The sequence below is a fragment of the Leopardus geoffroyi genome, chromosome A1, assembly GCF_018350155.1.
Source record: "Leopardus geoffroyi isolate Oge1 chromosome A1, O.geoffroyi_Oge1_pat1.0, whole genome shotgun sequence".
Lineage (NCBI taxonomy): Eukaryota > Metazoa > Chordata > Mammalia > Carnivora > Felidae > Leopardus > Leopardus geoffroyi.
The window spans coordinates 70,919,180-70,935,325 of NC_059326.1; the positions used below are offsets into that span (position 1 = coordinate 70,919,180).

At 40.5% G+C, this 16,146-nt stretch overlaps 1 protein-coding gene across 8 annotated transcripts in view; it reads left to right on the plus strand.

Annotated features, from left to right (window-relative positions):
• Positions 1 to 16,146, plus strand: part of CLYBL (citramalyl-CoA lyase) — a 260,795-nt gene that overhangs the window by 43,202 nt on the left and 201,447 nt on the right. The window lies entirely within an intron of this gene.

Consider the following 16,146-nt stretch of genomic DNA (forward strand, 5'->3'; position numbering starts at 1 on the left):
GGCACATTCACAAAATTGGTGGGAAGGCAGCCCCAGGCATCTTGCTATTAGCACCACTCCTTCGTGTTGTCCCAGCTCAGACAGCCAAATGGATGTACCGCCAGCATGTTCAATCTTTAACTCTGTTCAAGATGTTAACTGTTGGGGTCGGGGGCACCTGGGTGGCTCAGTCAGTTAAGCATCTGACTCTTGATTTGGCTCAGGTCATGATCTCATGGTTCGTGAGATTGAACCCCTTGTCGGGCTCTGCGCTGACAGTACAGAGCCTGCTTAGGATTCTCTCTCTCCCTTTCTCTCTCCTCCTCCCCTGCTTGTGCACACAAACACTTGCGCTCTTTCTCTCTCAAATAAACGTTTAAAAAAGAAAAAAAAAGATGTTAACTGTGGGGATGATGTGTTTGGTCTAAATTGGTCTACCCTTTGGCTCTGGGAGAACTGTGCATCTTGATGATAATTTTGGAAGACCATAAGTTGTGGGTAGGATGAAGGAATTCCTTAAGAGGTGGGTGGACTTGGGGGCAGTCAGTAACCAATACGTGTTCACACAGGACTGAATATTCCGTTTCTAGCACTCAAGCACCCTGACTGGCCTGTCTGATGTGACTTGCTAGGGATTTGAGCAAGACTTTCTACCCAAATAAGAAGGAAGTGCTCTATAAAAGTACAGATATCCCAGGGAAGAGATGATAACACAGCCCCTGCTGTTCACCAAAAGTGTGACCTGTGGCTGCAGGGTTCACAATAGGCACAGAGTAGGCTGAAGTGGGAAAGGTCGGTGTGCGTGCCAGCAGTACTAGTTACCCTGCTCAGTGGTGTCATGGCCCTGTACCACTTGTGGTGGAACCATGCAGAGGCCTCTGCGTGAGAATGGTTGGCTTCTTAGCTAGTCTCTGGGGGTGAGGGTGCCCCTGAAGGTTATTTCTCCTTATAAGTCAAATCGAAACAATGGATACCACTCTCCCAAGTGGAAAGGGCTGTGTCAGCCAAGTGTGGGAGGAGTTGCAGTGATGGGCTGGGAGAGACATGATGAGCAAGTGGCAATAAAAGAATATTTCCACGATGAGTAGGCTTTGAACATGCATAGTAGAATGGGTGTGACACTGGGGAGGCAAGATGGTGCTCAGTGTGCTGAGAAGACAAGCCCAGTTGAAGGCAAGAGTTTGTGTTGGGGTGGCGGGAAATGAGATTGGAAAGTTGTGTTTGGATCAGATTGTGGAGAGCCTGGACTTCTAGGCTAAGGATTTTGGACCTCGCTTTCTAGGCAAGTAGGAGTGCCTATAGATTTCAGAATGGGAGTATGGTGATAGATGTTTTAAAAAGAGTAGAGTTAAGGGGCGCCTGGGTGGCTCAGTCGGTTAAGCGGCAGACTTCGGCTCAGGTCATGATCTCGCGGTCTGTGGGTTCTAGCCCTGCGTCGGGCTCTGTGCTGACAGCTCAGAGCCTGGAGCCTGCTTCAGATTCTGTGTCTCCCTCTCTCTGACCCTCCCCCGTTCATGCTCTGTCTTTCCCTGTCTCAAAAATAAATAAACATTAAAAAAAATTAAAAAAAAAAAGAGTAGAGTTAAGTAATTGGCCACAGAGGAGTCACTGTCATGAGGCTGATAACCTAGGGACAAAGATGGCTATCTGAAAAAAAAAAAAAAAACAAAAAACTTTGGGAGAGAGCATCTAGGATTCTAGACTTAAAGTTACTTGGTTGTACCTCCAGGGCAACTATCTTTGTCTCACTTTACGCATCTGGTGGTAATGGCACCATTATTGTTATGACCAAATGAAATAATGATGTTTCATTTTAAAATGTCTCCTTAATCACATACATCTGTTTGGAAATTTAAACTACTACACAAGAAGCTGTTATGATTATTTTCTCCTTGGCTTTCCATTTGTCCTCCAGGTTTTTTTTTTTCTTTTTTCCTCCTTGCTAGTTTTTTTTTTTTTTTTTTTTAATGTTTACTTATTTATTTTGAGAGTCTTAGAGCATGAGCAGAGGAGGGGCAGAGAGAGCGAGAGGGAGAAAATCCCAAGCAGGCTCCACACTGCCAACACAGAGCCCAATGCTGGGCTCAGTCTCACAAACCATGAGATCATGACCTGAGCTGAAATCAAGAATCAGGTGCTTAACCAACTGAACCACCCAAGTGTCCCCCTTGCTAGTTTTTCTTAACCTTCCCTTATACTTAGGAATTTCATAGTGGTCCATATGTCCTAGTGGACCAACTGTATAATTTTGGTTTATTTGTTCTTCTCAAAATTAGACTGATTCGAGTGCTAATATGCTAGGCACAGTGATCTAGGTACCCATTTCAAACACGTAGGGTAACTGAGATAAATGTTGGGTACAGGTTTGGATGTTGTAACAAAAAGGCCCCCAAATACAGTGCCATTATCAAAGACACTTTATCTCTCACTTTAAGTGTAGGTTGGTGGCAGACGGTGTATAGGATGGCTCTGGGAGGACCCAGGTTCCTTTCATCTTGTGGATCGTCCACCCTCAGCATCTTATCTAGGAAGGCTGCTCTGACCTGGCCTGTGACACAGGGAACCCGGAGGATGTGCTCTTCTTTTATGGACGTTTCATACTTCTGGTCACCCTGACCATACCCTGTCAACCAGAACTTTGTCTCATGAATACACCCAGACACAGGAGAGGCTGGGAAATGTCACTGTTAGCTGGGCATCCATGAATTTCACCCTGGGTCTGTCCTGGTGGGCAGACGGTACCACTGTAGCGGTTACACCCCAGACCTGAGGTGGTGGCTAAAGGGTGAGGTGTGCTGGGAAGTGAAACACTGAGCTTGGATGTGCAAGTTGGCATGTCCACACACATACAGGACCAAACCAGGGCACAAAGAGGAAGGATTGGTTGGTGCTTGAGGCCTGGGGCCTCAGACCTTCACTTGAGCCCTGAGGCCCACATATGGAGGGGTGGGCCTGTTCAGCCAAATCTTCAGCTCTCCAGTCTTTTCTTGCCCACAGTATTATCGTGCTTCCAGTGTCACCATAGTCTTGCTTTATATCAAGGTCTCCAAAGCAATCACATCAGAACAGTGACTGAAAGTGGATAGAACATAGAGCCTCTGGCCTCAAAGCCGGGAGTGAGCCACATTGAGACAAGTCAGATTGTCTTAATTTTAAAATTAAGTAGTATTTTAACAAAACTTAGATGTCTGCCCAACTCCAGAACCTGTGTTCTTGAGCATTAAGCTGTGCGTTTTGCGTGCGTGAGGGAAATGTGAACCGTGCTGTACACTCCTTACAGTGGAGTTCCCATGGTGATGCACACCGCCATCATCTCTTGGTGATCCCCCTCCTTTCTTTCTGTCATTCAATGAGTATACATTGAGCTCCCCTCCAAGGCTGGTGCAAAACTTTGTGACTACATCATTTCGTTTAACTCTGGTTGGGACAGGTGTTGTGATCCTGTTTCATATTGGATGAGCACATGGGCCAGAGAGTTAAGAATCTTGCTAGGATCACATGGTGATGCTTGGCAGAACCAGGATTCAGGCCCAGACCCACTCTGAAGCCCATTCTTTCCATGCAGCAACTCAACTGTCTTAAGCACTCCTCTCCCTGCCAGACTGAAGTAGATAGATCTTAAATGTTCTCACTACACACACACACACACACACACACACACACACACACACACACACACACAGGGTAATTATGTGAACTGATGGATATGTTACCTAATGTTATTGTGGTAATTATTTTGCAATGTTATGTATATCAAATCATTACGTTGTATATCTTAAATTTTCACAATAATGTATGTCAATTATATCTCAGTAAAGCAGGGTTGGGGAAAGAATTCAGAGGAGTATGGCGGGTGCTGCAGTGCTGCATCTTGTTGCTGTCACTGTAGCTGTGCTTTTTCAGGTGTCTGCACACCAAGTGCAACTCAGAATGAAGCCGGGACAGTGGCTTCTAGTGGGTGGGACAGGCATGTGGGTCAGTCAGCTCTGGGCATCTGTCCTCCCTTATGGGCCACCACACTCACATGAGTACTTCAGGATGCTGCCTCAGATGGCTGGAGAGGTGCTTCAAGGTATGCTTGAAATATTAACCACTGTGCTTGTTTTACTAGGATTAATATCAGCATAATTATCTCTCATTATTATTCATAATTCACGGTTCCTAAATCCATTTTGCCTCTTGGGCCCTGGCATAATGTGGAGAGGGGAACGTCCTCTCATCCCAATAATGACACACTGTGGGTCCCTGCTCCATGGAACTTACAATCAAAGTCAGTATTTGAAGAATGGAAACTGTCGGCCTCGCTTCTACCGTCTGTTGTCAGTTTGTTAGAGGCCCTCTCTGGATGTCGGGCAACAGGGATGGTCTCATGGGATGAAAATGAATACCACCTCTGTTCCATTGGACATGACTTTTTACAGAGCATATCCGCACAGATGATCTCATTGCATTTTCAGCAACCTATTCTGAGGTGGACAGATAACATAGCCCTGTCTTACAGTCAGACAAACTGATGCTCTGACATGACACACTTACTACATGGCAGCCCTTGTCCTACATATCCAAGGACTGACCCTGTTAGCCCCAAACACCTTCTTTAACTGTTAAATGCTTTAAGTGTCCATGTTTTCATACAGAGGAGAAAGATGCTTTTGTGGAGGCAACCCAGGCTGGAGCCAGACTCCCACACTTGATCCCAGCACTGCCACTGTTGTGAGCTGGCTTTACCTCTGTAGCCTGGTTGCCCTATCTTTGAAATGTGGATGATAGTATCTACCTAAAGACTTTTTGTGAGGATTCGGTGAGATAAAATTGAAAGAGCTTAGAACAGGTGTGAGCTTAGAACAGTGTGATGTAACCATTTACTTTTGTTATTAAAGTGAAAAGGGAGGGGAGAAGGAGTGAGACAGGTAACAGGAAAATCAGTCTCCGTTACCACTGCATAAGACACTAATGTGCCAGGGCTGGCTTTGACTAAGCTCTCTGAGTCGCCATGTACCCTGGCACAGGATTCTGCAGCACTGTCTGTGGAGCATGTAGGTACCCCCCTCCCCCCCACATCCCCGCTCACTCTCAGAGCTGTTCACCCTCCTCTCAGTGACCCCTTCTCGGAGCAGGGGAAAATGATGAAATGAGTCCTCTTGTCTCCCCAGGTCACTGGGAACAAGCCTTCACCTTTCTGAGTCACTTCAGTTGGAAAGTGAGAGTTGGAGTAGGTACTTTTCAGGTGTAACAGACTACCTACCTCTTGTTTTCTACCTCTCAGTACCTACGGAGGAATATTGATGCCCAGTCATAGAGCTAATTATCTGCCCCCTAAAGCTTAACATCCTGACACGGGTGTAGATAGTAGGGCTCCCTATGTGTTTAGTCTGGTCCTTCAGGTGTGGTCATAACAACTTCTTATGTAGAAACTGCTTCTGCACATGTCTTGGAGGCAGCCCTCATTGAGAACACCTGTGATACACTTTGCTTCTGGGAGACCCACCCCAACCTTTGGGATCATCCCTCTTATCGTTTTGTTTTCGGAGGCATTTTGTATTTTTGGTTTATTTGGTAATTAGGACAGAAAAGCTACAATTATTGGATGGGAGCATTGGGAGTACTGAATGAGCCAAAATGGGGTGGAGATATGCAGTAAGGAGCCACAGACCATAGCATAGGATGGAGTTTCCAGGTGTAGCTAGACCAGAGTGCAGTTCTAGGCAGACCACTAGATGGCACTCAGACATTAGCATTAGGACCAGTTCCTGACACTTTCCACTTTGGGTTTTTGTAGAATCTCTAAAGGGAGTAGCCAAAGCTTTGTATCTGTCATCTCCATCCATCCATTCATCCCTCTAACCTCTTTGGCTCTTCTACAGATAGGTAGATATGCCTGCCTCTCTCTCTACCCGCCCTCCCCCCCCCCCCCCCACTCTCTGTCTCTATCTCTCTCATCCCCTCAATTTAGTGACCTTAAAAACCTGCCAAAAATACCTTCAGAGGCTCCCACTTTTTCAGTGCTTTATTTTTACTGTTTTTCTAAGCAGATGTTTTCATGGCAGTAAATTCATTTTCAGAGTAGGGAGCAGGGAAACTTATTTCTCTCCAGTCATTCTGAGGGTATCTTCAATAAAAGGAATAGAAATCAAAGGGAAAGATTATTTTAAAAAAATTGATAAATTTTAAAAAATATTTCCAGGGGCACCTGCATGGCTCAGTTGGTTGAGTGTCTGACTCCTTTTTTTTTTTTTTAATGTTTTATTTATTTTTGAGAGAGAGAGAGCAAGAGCACAAGTGTGGGAGGGGTAGAGAGAAAAGGAGACAGGATCTAAAGCAGTCTCTGTGCTGACAGCAGCGAGTCTGATGTGGGGCTTGAACTCAGGAACTGTGAGATCATGAACTGAGCTGAAGTCAGATGCTCAACCAGCTGAGCCACCTAGGTATCCCTGAGTGTCTGACTCTTGACTTTGGCTCAGGTCATGGTCTCACAGTTTGTGGGATTGAGCCCCACATCAGGCTCTGTGATGACAGCTTAGAGCCTGCTTAGGATTCTCTCCCTCCCCCCACTTCTCTGCCCCTCCCCCATTCTCTTTCTCAAAACAAATAAACTTTTTTTTTAATTAAAAAAATATTTCCATTCAAAATTATGGATTACTAACTTGTAATGAAATAAAAAATGACTTAAGATTAATGAGGTGTTTTTTTTTTTATCAAATTATTTCCTATTAGAGGATTTTCCATAAAACAGAGTCAAATGCAGGATGTCTTATTACATACTACTGGGTATAGGAGGGAGAAGGGATAGGCAGGAAATCACAGTTGATATTATTATCTTTATCAGGATGCATGTTGTATAAAAGCAAAACCCCATCTTAAATTTATAATCTGATATTTCAGAGGAATTTAAAAATTAATTTTTCAGTATCAACTGAAATGGGTTCTGCTCCTGCCTGGTGCCGTTCTCTCTCAGCTGGGTGGGCATGTCGGGGAGCTGTTCAGAGCATACATGCAGACGTGCTTCATCTGCGCACTTCTTAGCGGAGATAACAGTGTGCCGAGCCCCACTGCTAAGGTTAACCTGTATGCTGCAGAAGGACAACAGATGGAAATTCTGGTTTGCAGCCACTGCAGAAAAATAAAAACATGTTCCAAAGGGAAAAGGATCTTGTATTTCTGCGTTTGAACCTTTGATCTGCATTCACATCTGAAGGGAAGCCTAGACCTTTTGGTGGAGACACATGGCTTTGCATCTGTGAAAACACAGCTGTATATAGCAAAACAAAACTAGTGGAAAATACAATGGTTTTGCTGTGTCAGGCTAGCTGCTAATGCTCAAATTCTATATAAATATTGTCTTTTGATAGTTCTTGCAAAAACCCTTCTTGACTTTCTAATTGTTTAGGAAAGTTTTATTCTTTTAAATTCAGATTTTGAGCTCTTTAGGAATAAGGTACATGCATCTCTTTCATCTTTTCTTTTAAAAAGGTAGCAAAATAAATGGCTTATAGTTAAATTGTAATAACATTACTTACATTCTGACCTAATTGGGGGGTGATGGGAAAAAATTAAACCCTTAAAAAAAAAGGAAAGATTAAGGTAAAGTTCTGAGTTGATTTTTGATCCTGAAAATCTTTTATTTTTCCAAGATAATATTGTGTGTGTTTTGTGCTGCAGGTTATATTCTGAAAGTCCTCTTAGGCATTCTTGAAATTTAGCTGCTTGGTTTTGAGCAATTAAGATTTGTTCTTGAGTGAATTAGTAGCTCTCCTCTCCTTCTTCTTTAAATAGTCCTCTTCAGCTAGTTTCTTTATCAGTGTTTCCCAGTAATGTAAGCCAAGTTTGTTTCATTGGGAGGCATTTGCCTTGAACCTCCATGTTTCCTCTCGGTCCCAGACACAGAGCCCAAGTCTGTGTGCCTGCCTTATCCTGCCCCATTCGGTGGCTTCCTACTATTGAATTGGCGACCTTTTTCCGTCCCTCCCCTTCCTGATGGAGCTCTGGCCCGTATTCGCACTCCCCACTCCCAGCAGCAGGAGTCGGGTGCAGAGAGGACGAGAGTTTGGTGTGTTAGCAGAAGGCCGCCTGTGTGTCCCCACTCTGCAGAGGTGTGCCTTCCATTTTTCTGAAAGGAGCTGAGCTAAGGCAAGGCCATTGTGCTATCCTCCCCACCCCCCTCCAGAACACCAACATCTTCATCAGCAAGTGACTCAGGAGCTGTAAAGTGGTTTTCTTTAAGAGAGATGATTTTGTTTTTATCATTTAATAACAACCTTGGGTGCTAATCACGCTGATGGGAAGTGCAGAGCTAGCTAACAAGTCCTTCCAAGAAGTTTCCCCTTTGAAGTGTTGGTTCCCGCCTCACCCTTCCAGGAGCGAAGAGGGGGAAAGAAAACAAGTGCGAAGATCTGAGGCCACTGAGGAATGCTGAATTGATGTCTCTCCTCAGCATCCCTGCCCCTCTCACAGCTCTCCCCTCCTTTCAACTCCCTGCCCTTTGAAACTGCAGGGTTGGGGTGGCCAGGCCCTCCAGCCAGGCCCCGTGTAGCTACAGGCCTTCTCTGACAGCCGACAGGCGGTGGGGCAGTGGCAGTGGAGAGAGGAAGAAGAGAAAAGAAGCTGGAGGAAGTCCTCATGTAGATCCTCCAGTCGGGGCTGAAGGCTTTATCCATTGTGATGAAGGAAAAACAAACAACCCCCAAACAAACAAGCCCTCACCCAACCCCAATCCCTTCTTCACGGCTGCATTTTGTTCCTGAGACTGTGGGTGTCACTAGAACCTCTTTTTTTTGCGATTCTAGAAAATATTGTAAAGGACTTGTCAAGCCTATTAATTTTTCAGGCAGAACGGATCAAGCCTGCCTTTGATGCGGCTGCTTCCTAATTTAGTATTCAAAGGTAAAGAGTCCCACCTTCTCTTCGCTCTTTACATAATTAAAGATTTTTTTCCAGTAGCAAAAAACTAGTCCTGTGTAGTATTTTTTGAAGTTAAAGGTCCAACTTTTTAAATAACATCTGCTCTTATCTCTTTCCTTAAATATAGCCAATATTTACTTTTTGCTCGTACTTAGTTGCGTATCGTTTGCCCTGTATTTTAATTTCGACAAATGGGGTTATAAACAGCGTGTTCCCCCTCTACCTCATTCCCCTAATTTTATATATATATATATATATATATATATATATATATATATATATGAATATATTGCTGTTCTAACAAAGTGATAGTGCACCTAAAGATAAAACTCGAGAATTGTCGATTGCCCTAATTTGTCCATTACTCTCAGATTTTATTTTATACTCCAGCATTCTAAATTCACTCAAGTGGACTTTCACATGTTTCCATCTGCTGTGTTTCATAGCAAATTGTGACCCTCAAAACCACTTTAGGGCCTTTTGTGTTCTTATCTGTGCATTTCAATACCTTCTGGGAGTGCCTTTGGTTTCACTACATATGCAAAAACCTCAGCTTGAATTTTTTTGACACCCGCTCTCCATTTGTTGGTGGAGTCCTGTTTTCCATTGTCTGGTTGTTGATGTTGGCAAAAGTCATTTGTTTAATGGTGCCAGGGTTACTGTGCCTTCTTTATTGGAATGAAATCCGAAAATATTGCTAAGTATTTAAAAAATTAATGTATGCTGTTGAAACTATTATATACTCGCATGGTTTTGTTTTCCTATCGTGAGGTGGATACTATTTTAAAGATACTAGTAATAATAGTCACTAGAAGCCAATTAAAACCACTAGAATTCTATCAAAAACCTGTTTGACAGTATAAATAATTGATATCTGGAAATAAAGCGGCTGCTCTGTGCACGGGGCCCTTCTGTACACGACTGGGCAGCGTTAGCAATCTCTGTACGTCATGAACCAGGGGACGATTCCTGGGCATTGTCGCCTAGGTTTTAAAAATTTGATGATAAGGCCACATGCAAACACATTTTTTAAAAACATCTTCTTTGCCTATAGAGAGGAATAGTGACATTATTTTCAGGTGTTTGAGCTTCTTAACGTAAGGGAACAAATACCCCAACTCCTCATGAGCCAGGTATGAACCAAATAAATTGGAGGCACTGTCCTGACCCATCCAGCTTTTTCAAAAAAAAGGATGTGATTAAAAAGGACATCTGAGAACAAATTTATGAAGTTGTTATGGCAACTGAAACACTCGGGCTGAAATGTGTGTATCTGAAACATGAAAGATTGTAGGAAGCCGGAGAGATAAACCCGGCATCGTATTTGGGAAAGGCAATTGAACAGTGGTAGCCAAATGTTATTTCTTCGTCAGTCATCATTCAGAGTTCCTGCCTTGATTTCCACTTGTAAAAATGTGTGGTGATTGATGCTTTCCCAGAGTGTGTCACCCAAAGTCGTCATGCCTTGAACCCGCGTTTGCTCATTGGTCATTTGACCTGTTGAGAACTCACTCTTGTGTTGTGTTCAACGCGGAGATTGCATTTTGAGTTGTCTCAGCGTTTGCCCATGAGTTTACACTTCCGTGTTCTCACATTAATGTCCTGGTTCGTGAGTAGCCTCCACAGTGTTTTCATTCACCATCTCCCCTAACCCTAGGCCACCACTGGTCACCGATAAACAGCTGCACTCAAAGGAGTCAAAAGATTTAAATATCTCCTAGAATTCCCTGCTCTCTTCTGTAAGCTGTATATCCCTTCTACATAATTTGATTCCACCTTAATTTCTCATGCTTTTAATTTTTCACTCCAGTGCTAGCAAGAGCATTAAGTAACTGTTGTTTTAAATCACAGGCAAGGATGTTTAAAATTAACACCTACAAATTTGCATTATAGTGTGTTAGAAAATCAGTACTTTAAGCCATATCCCAAATGCTTCAAGTTTTTCCATTCGTTTCTGATATAGTGTCCAGAAAATTGTTTTTAAGCTGTTACTAAAAATTCTTTGTAATATATATTTTTGGTTTTACATGAAAATATAGTTAGGTGTCAATTATAGTAATTTTAGTAGATTATCCCATAAGAAATATGCTATTTTAATTGAAAAGAGTTTGACATCAAAAATACATTTACACCAAAAATTCAAATTAAAATTTCTTCTTTATAAACATTGTTGAATGTCAGTTATTGGTTATTTGGTCACCTTGATTTTAAGCATAGTACTTTTTACTTTGAATAATCTTAATTCTTAAAATTAAGCTAAGTAAAGCAAAGGAGAAAAAAAAGCAAAATAAAATTTAGAAAATTTTCTTTTTCTTAAGTCATGAATTGGAACTTTTTACTCTTGCTAAAATTACTTAGTAGTATTTTAGTTGGATGTGAGGGTATAATACAAAAACTTGCCTTATATAATGGAGTGTTTTCTTCTTTCTTTACAGACTGAGCTCAAAATGTTATTCTATTGCAAAATTAAGTGCTGTTAATCTGCCAGACTAATTATTCATTTTAAATATTTAAACCTGTGCATTTGTTTTTAAATCCCTTTTTGCATATGTAAATGGAAGTAAAACTATTTTGATATGATTTCCTTATTTTGAAAATTCACAGATCAAAGATGATGTCAAAATAAAAAAGAATGTTTCAAGAGTATTAAACGTAAGAATTTGGGGGTATTTGCACATGATTTACAGTAATAGATTTCCTTTTTCCTTTCTTTAGTCTTTCAGTTTTAAGGATTAAAAAAAGTATGATTTTGATGTTTCCAAAGTGGATACTATTTTATTTCAGGTGGATCGTTTAATAGTTTGTTGATGTTTTCAAGGTCTCTAAACAAAGTCTGATGTGTTAACAGTCTTATTAACGATGTTAAAATAGAATTAACAGCTTGTGGATGCCTCCAGAGCACAATAGCCTGTCAACCTTGCCTGCCCCCTTATAAATTGTACCCCTGCTGTCTTCCCTTTGTTTCATGCCCAATCAGCAAACTAAACTTTTGTGGAGAGAGAAGGCAGTTCAAGTGTTTCTGCTGCAGCTGAAGGGAGGAGCTAATGTGGAATTTACTGGGAGACCAATCAGTGCCGGAGGGAAGAATGACCCCAGATTGGGAAGAAGGACTTTGTTGACCTGCTTGGCTCCCTGACCTTTCCTTGCTATTTTGTCGCTTTAAAGAGGTTTACTCTGGTTGTCGAGTACTTTATGATGCTTTTGCTAAAGCCACAGAAGTTTTAGAAGTTTGAGATTATTTAAGATACATCTCAGCACACATTTAATTGTGCTGTGTGATCTTTAGTAATTTGACTATATGTTACACTCAAAATCATTTAAAAAGCTGACACAGAGAAAATCACTTTTTTTTGGTTTTGTTTTTAAAGGGAGGAATAGAATTTTATCAATTATCTTGAGCCAAAGTAGATTTTCAGTCTTTTCTAGTGTCTCTTCCCCATAGCTGCTTTTGTGGAGAGAGAATTGCATTAGCTACTGACATTAGACCATTGGTTCTATTTTGTTGAATTTATGCTTTGAAAAAATAGGTTTATATCTTCTTTTTGTTGTTGTTTGTTCTTTTTTTTTTTTTTTTTTTTTTTTTTTTGGTAATCTCTGCACCCATCATGGGGCTCAAACACACGATCCCAAGATCAAGAGCCACATGCTTTTCTGACTGAGCCACCCAGGCGCCCCTATATCTTCTAAGTCCTTAAAAGATTTTTTCAGGTAATAGTTATGAGTTGAAAACTAAGATTTTTAGGAGAAGGTTTATTTTTTCATTAGTTTTGCTAACTTGACAAATTGTCACATATAAAGGTACAGATTTATGGGTTAACCTGACAAATGGGTGATACTGTCTTATACTTTGCCATCGTCCAGTTTAATAAGTTATAAAGTTCAGAATATTTATAAATATATTTATAAAATATTTCCCAATTCTCACTGAGTTTTACACCAGTTTTGGTAAGGGATAATGAGACATTGAAATTTTGGGGGGGAAGGAGTTTCTTATTTACCTTTAAATGGGCCACTGTCCTGTGGCTCAAAATACAGTGCTGAGATCTGAGATGGTCACTGTTGGTACAAAGATAAAACATCTCATGCTAGATGCAGGATTGACAACATTTTCTTTAAATCAAGGTTTAATAAAATTACTCAAATGCATAAAGTCACAGGGAATGAGATATAGTTAAATGAACTATGGTTTCAAAGTATTATTTTGGCAAGGAATATACTGGAATGAAAATGGGGCAGTACAAGCTCATCACTTCTCTTAGCTCACATTGTGCTACTTAGGTGAAGCCCGCAGGGAAAATTTCTTCCTAACTTTATAAACCCTAGAGATAGGTATCCATTGATGGAATCATGTATGAAACTGGAGCAAACAGGGCCTCGTTTGATACTAGCCACATGCATGAGTATAAATAATAACATTTTCTGGTTGACAACTTTCTGCTTCAGTAGGGTCATTTTACCTGGCCAAGGGAAAATGCCTCTGTGGTAGTTCTCCCACAACTGTAACTACTTGTCATTTTTACCCAAGCACTCTTTGTTGCCCACCCATATCTCATGGTCTAGCGTGTGTCTTCACATTCCACTGCTGGGCAGGAGAACCATCTTGCAGCCAAGTGCAACTGACCTCTTTTTTGGTGTGCATGCTGAACCAGTATTCAGGCTCTAGAGCTGGGGATATGCCTAAAGATGTGGGCATCACGCTGTTGTGGAGACCAAACATCAGTACTGTAGCCACCTGATGCAAGTGTCCTGTGCATGTCTGCACGAATTGGGGAGGATAAAAAGCCAAAGGGATTAACAACAAACAAAGAAACCTTGTTACCTTTGTGCAGAAGCCAGCTGGCATCTCACAGGGACAACTTGAGCTGCTCCATTGTCACTAAAGCTGGGTTCGGATGGATCTCATTTGCTACTGATATTCCAGGAGCATGCCACAGGCTTGGTCACCACAGGGAAAGGGGAAAGAATAAACTGGGAGCCTGAAGCTGGGACCTATTCCTTTTGTTTCAGGTGATGCTGAGAGGGATAAGACTGCAAATTTAATGAAATTTTAGCAGTGCAGTTTCTCTCCTTAAAGACTTTGTAAATAGTATTTATCCTTCAGAACTTCTCCCCCCACCTTTTTTTTTTTTTTTTTTTTTTTTTTTGCTCATTTATTTTATACTCTTGAAGAAAAAAGAGAAGTTAGTGGTCCCAGTGTTTGCCTCAGTCGATGACCTAAATGGATTGTAACTCTTGACCACTGACATTTCCTGAGACGATCAGGGTCATAAACATAGAGGTATATCCTTATCCGCTCTGGGTAGACAGAAGTTTTCATGTGCTCTGAGAGCTCTGAATTGGCCACAGCAACTTTTTAGGAAAGAAACTTTTTAGGAAAGAAAAGGATCCAAGTAAAGTCTCTGGCAATTTGACTATTGGCTTCTGCGTTTTAAAATTTGTCAAATGTAGAAATAATTTTCTCTGAAATTTTGTAATTCCCTGAAGTGGATACTTTACAACCAATTGTGAAATGCTGTTTAAGAAAGGATTCATATAAGTAAATGTGCGTCTTTATTTAATCATAAGGGAGATTGGGAGAAAGGATATTTTACTTTTGGTAGTTTTTGTTCCATAAAGAATATGAAATTATTGTTATTAGGGTTAGTAATACCTTATATTTGCACAGTGCTTTAAAATTTTTAATGTACTTTTGCAAACATTATTAAATATAATCCTTGAAAGAATTTTGCAGGAAGATATTATTATCCTGGTTTTATGGATGAGGAAATAATAAATACACATGCTCGTAACATGCTGCATAGGGCCAGCTTTGTATTTCCAGAGAATTCAGTTTTAGGAAATATATTTAGTATGTAAAATGGCTAGAAAACTCAAACGTAGTACTGAAGAAGTTATTTTGGTTTCACATTAAGAGCTATAAAAGGCAACCAAAAAATGGAATAAACTCACGTGATAATGTGCAATCCCGCTTTTAATGCACAGTTACCTGAATGTTGGTTTTATGATTGCTTCGTTTTTATGTGTTTCATGTGTAAAATACTATAATATGCCTCATAATAACTAAATAGGATTATCTTCCACATTTTTAAAGATAGAAATTATAATCACAATATCATAGAATATTTTCCAATTAAAAGATCATCTCATTTGTAGTTTATGATTTTTTTAAAAATGAAATCTCAAAGTATTTACTCTTAGAAATCATGTATTTTTTTCTCTTGCTTGTTAAAGACTAGGTAGCCAGGGTATTTGTTTTGGGGCAATTTAATGCTACTGTTCAGAAACAGAACTATATTATTGGGGACAGGAAAATCTGATTAGTGTTTCTAAGAATTATTATAGCACAGCAAGACAGGGAAGCAGTCCAAAGTACTAAAGGTTAAAAGCAATTTATAATAACTAGGAGAAGACTTGTTAAAAAAAAAATGTTTCTTAAGAACCGTTAAAATTGTCTAAGTGAGATCTCTGACTGCTTTCCATTATAGTACTTTTATATTATTTTCATAAAAAATATTTTGTTGAGAGGACCAGAAGAGGAAGAATTAAAATGAGAAAGAAAACCAAAACAGTTTCCTGTTTTACAAGATCCAAAATCTTATCAATGTAGTTTTCAGTGAAAAAAATTATTAATATAAACTTTCATATGATAACCCTAAGAAAAGTCTCCACATATGGTCCCAAAGGTTTAAAAAAAATAAAACTGGGGAAATAATTATTTTATGAAAAGTCAATTTAGAATTCATTTAGGGCTGCTCTTAGCATTAAGTCAAACTTCATTTCTATCTTTAATTCTTATAATCAAGCATATATTTTGTTTTCTAGAAGTTTAAAGAAGGAAAAACTATTGGTATTATATGTCCAGGGTTTTCTTTAAACAGCTCTAACATCAAAATGGCCAAACTGTTGGACTGATTCATGTTAGATAAAACAGATGGGATTCCCAGATCGTGCACCGTTCAGCCGTTTGATGGAATTCGCGCCACCCTGACCAGCGAGCCCAGATGGCGCTTAAATCTGTCACTCTTTAACGACCCTACTGTTTTTTAAAAATATTTTTATATTTGAGCCCATTCGGTTAATCTGAGAGATTAATCATTTCCAAGATATCAGTCTGGGGAGGGATTTACTGTGGGTTTCATTTGGAGAAGCTGAGGATAAGGAGAATGAAGAAGCCTCCCAGACACAGCTCTACCTCCCAGAAGGAACATGGAGAGGGAGGCCTGGTGGACTTGGGCTTTGGAACACTTTCTGGGCAGCAAGGCTGAAAAG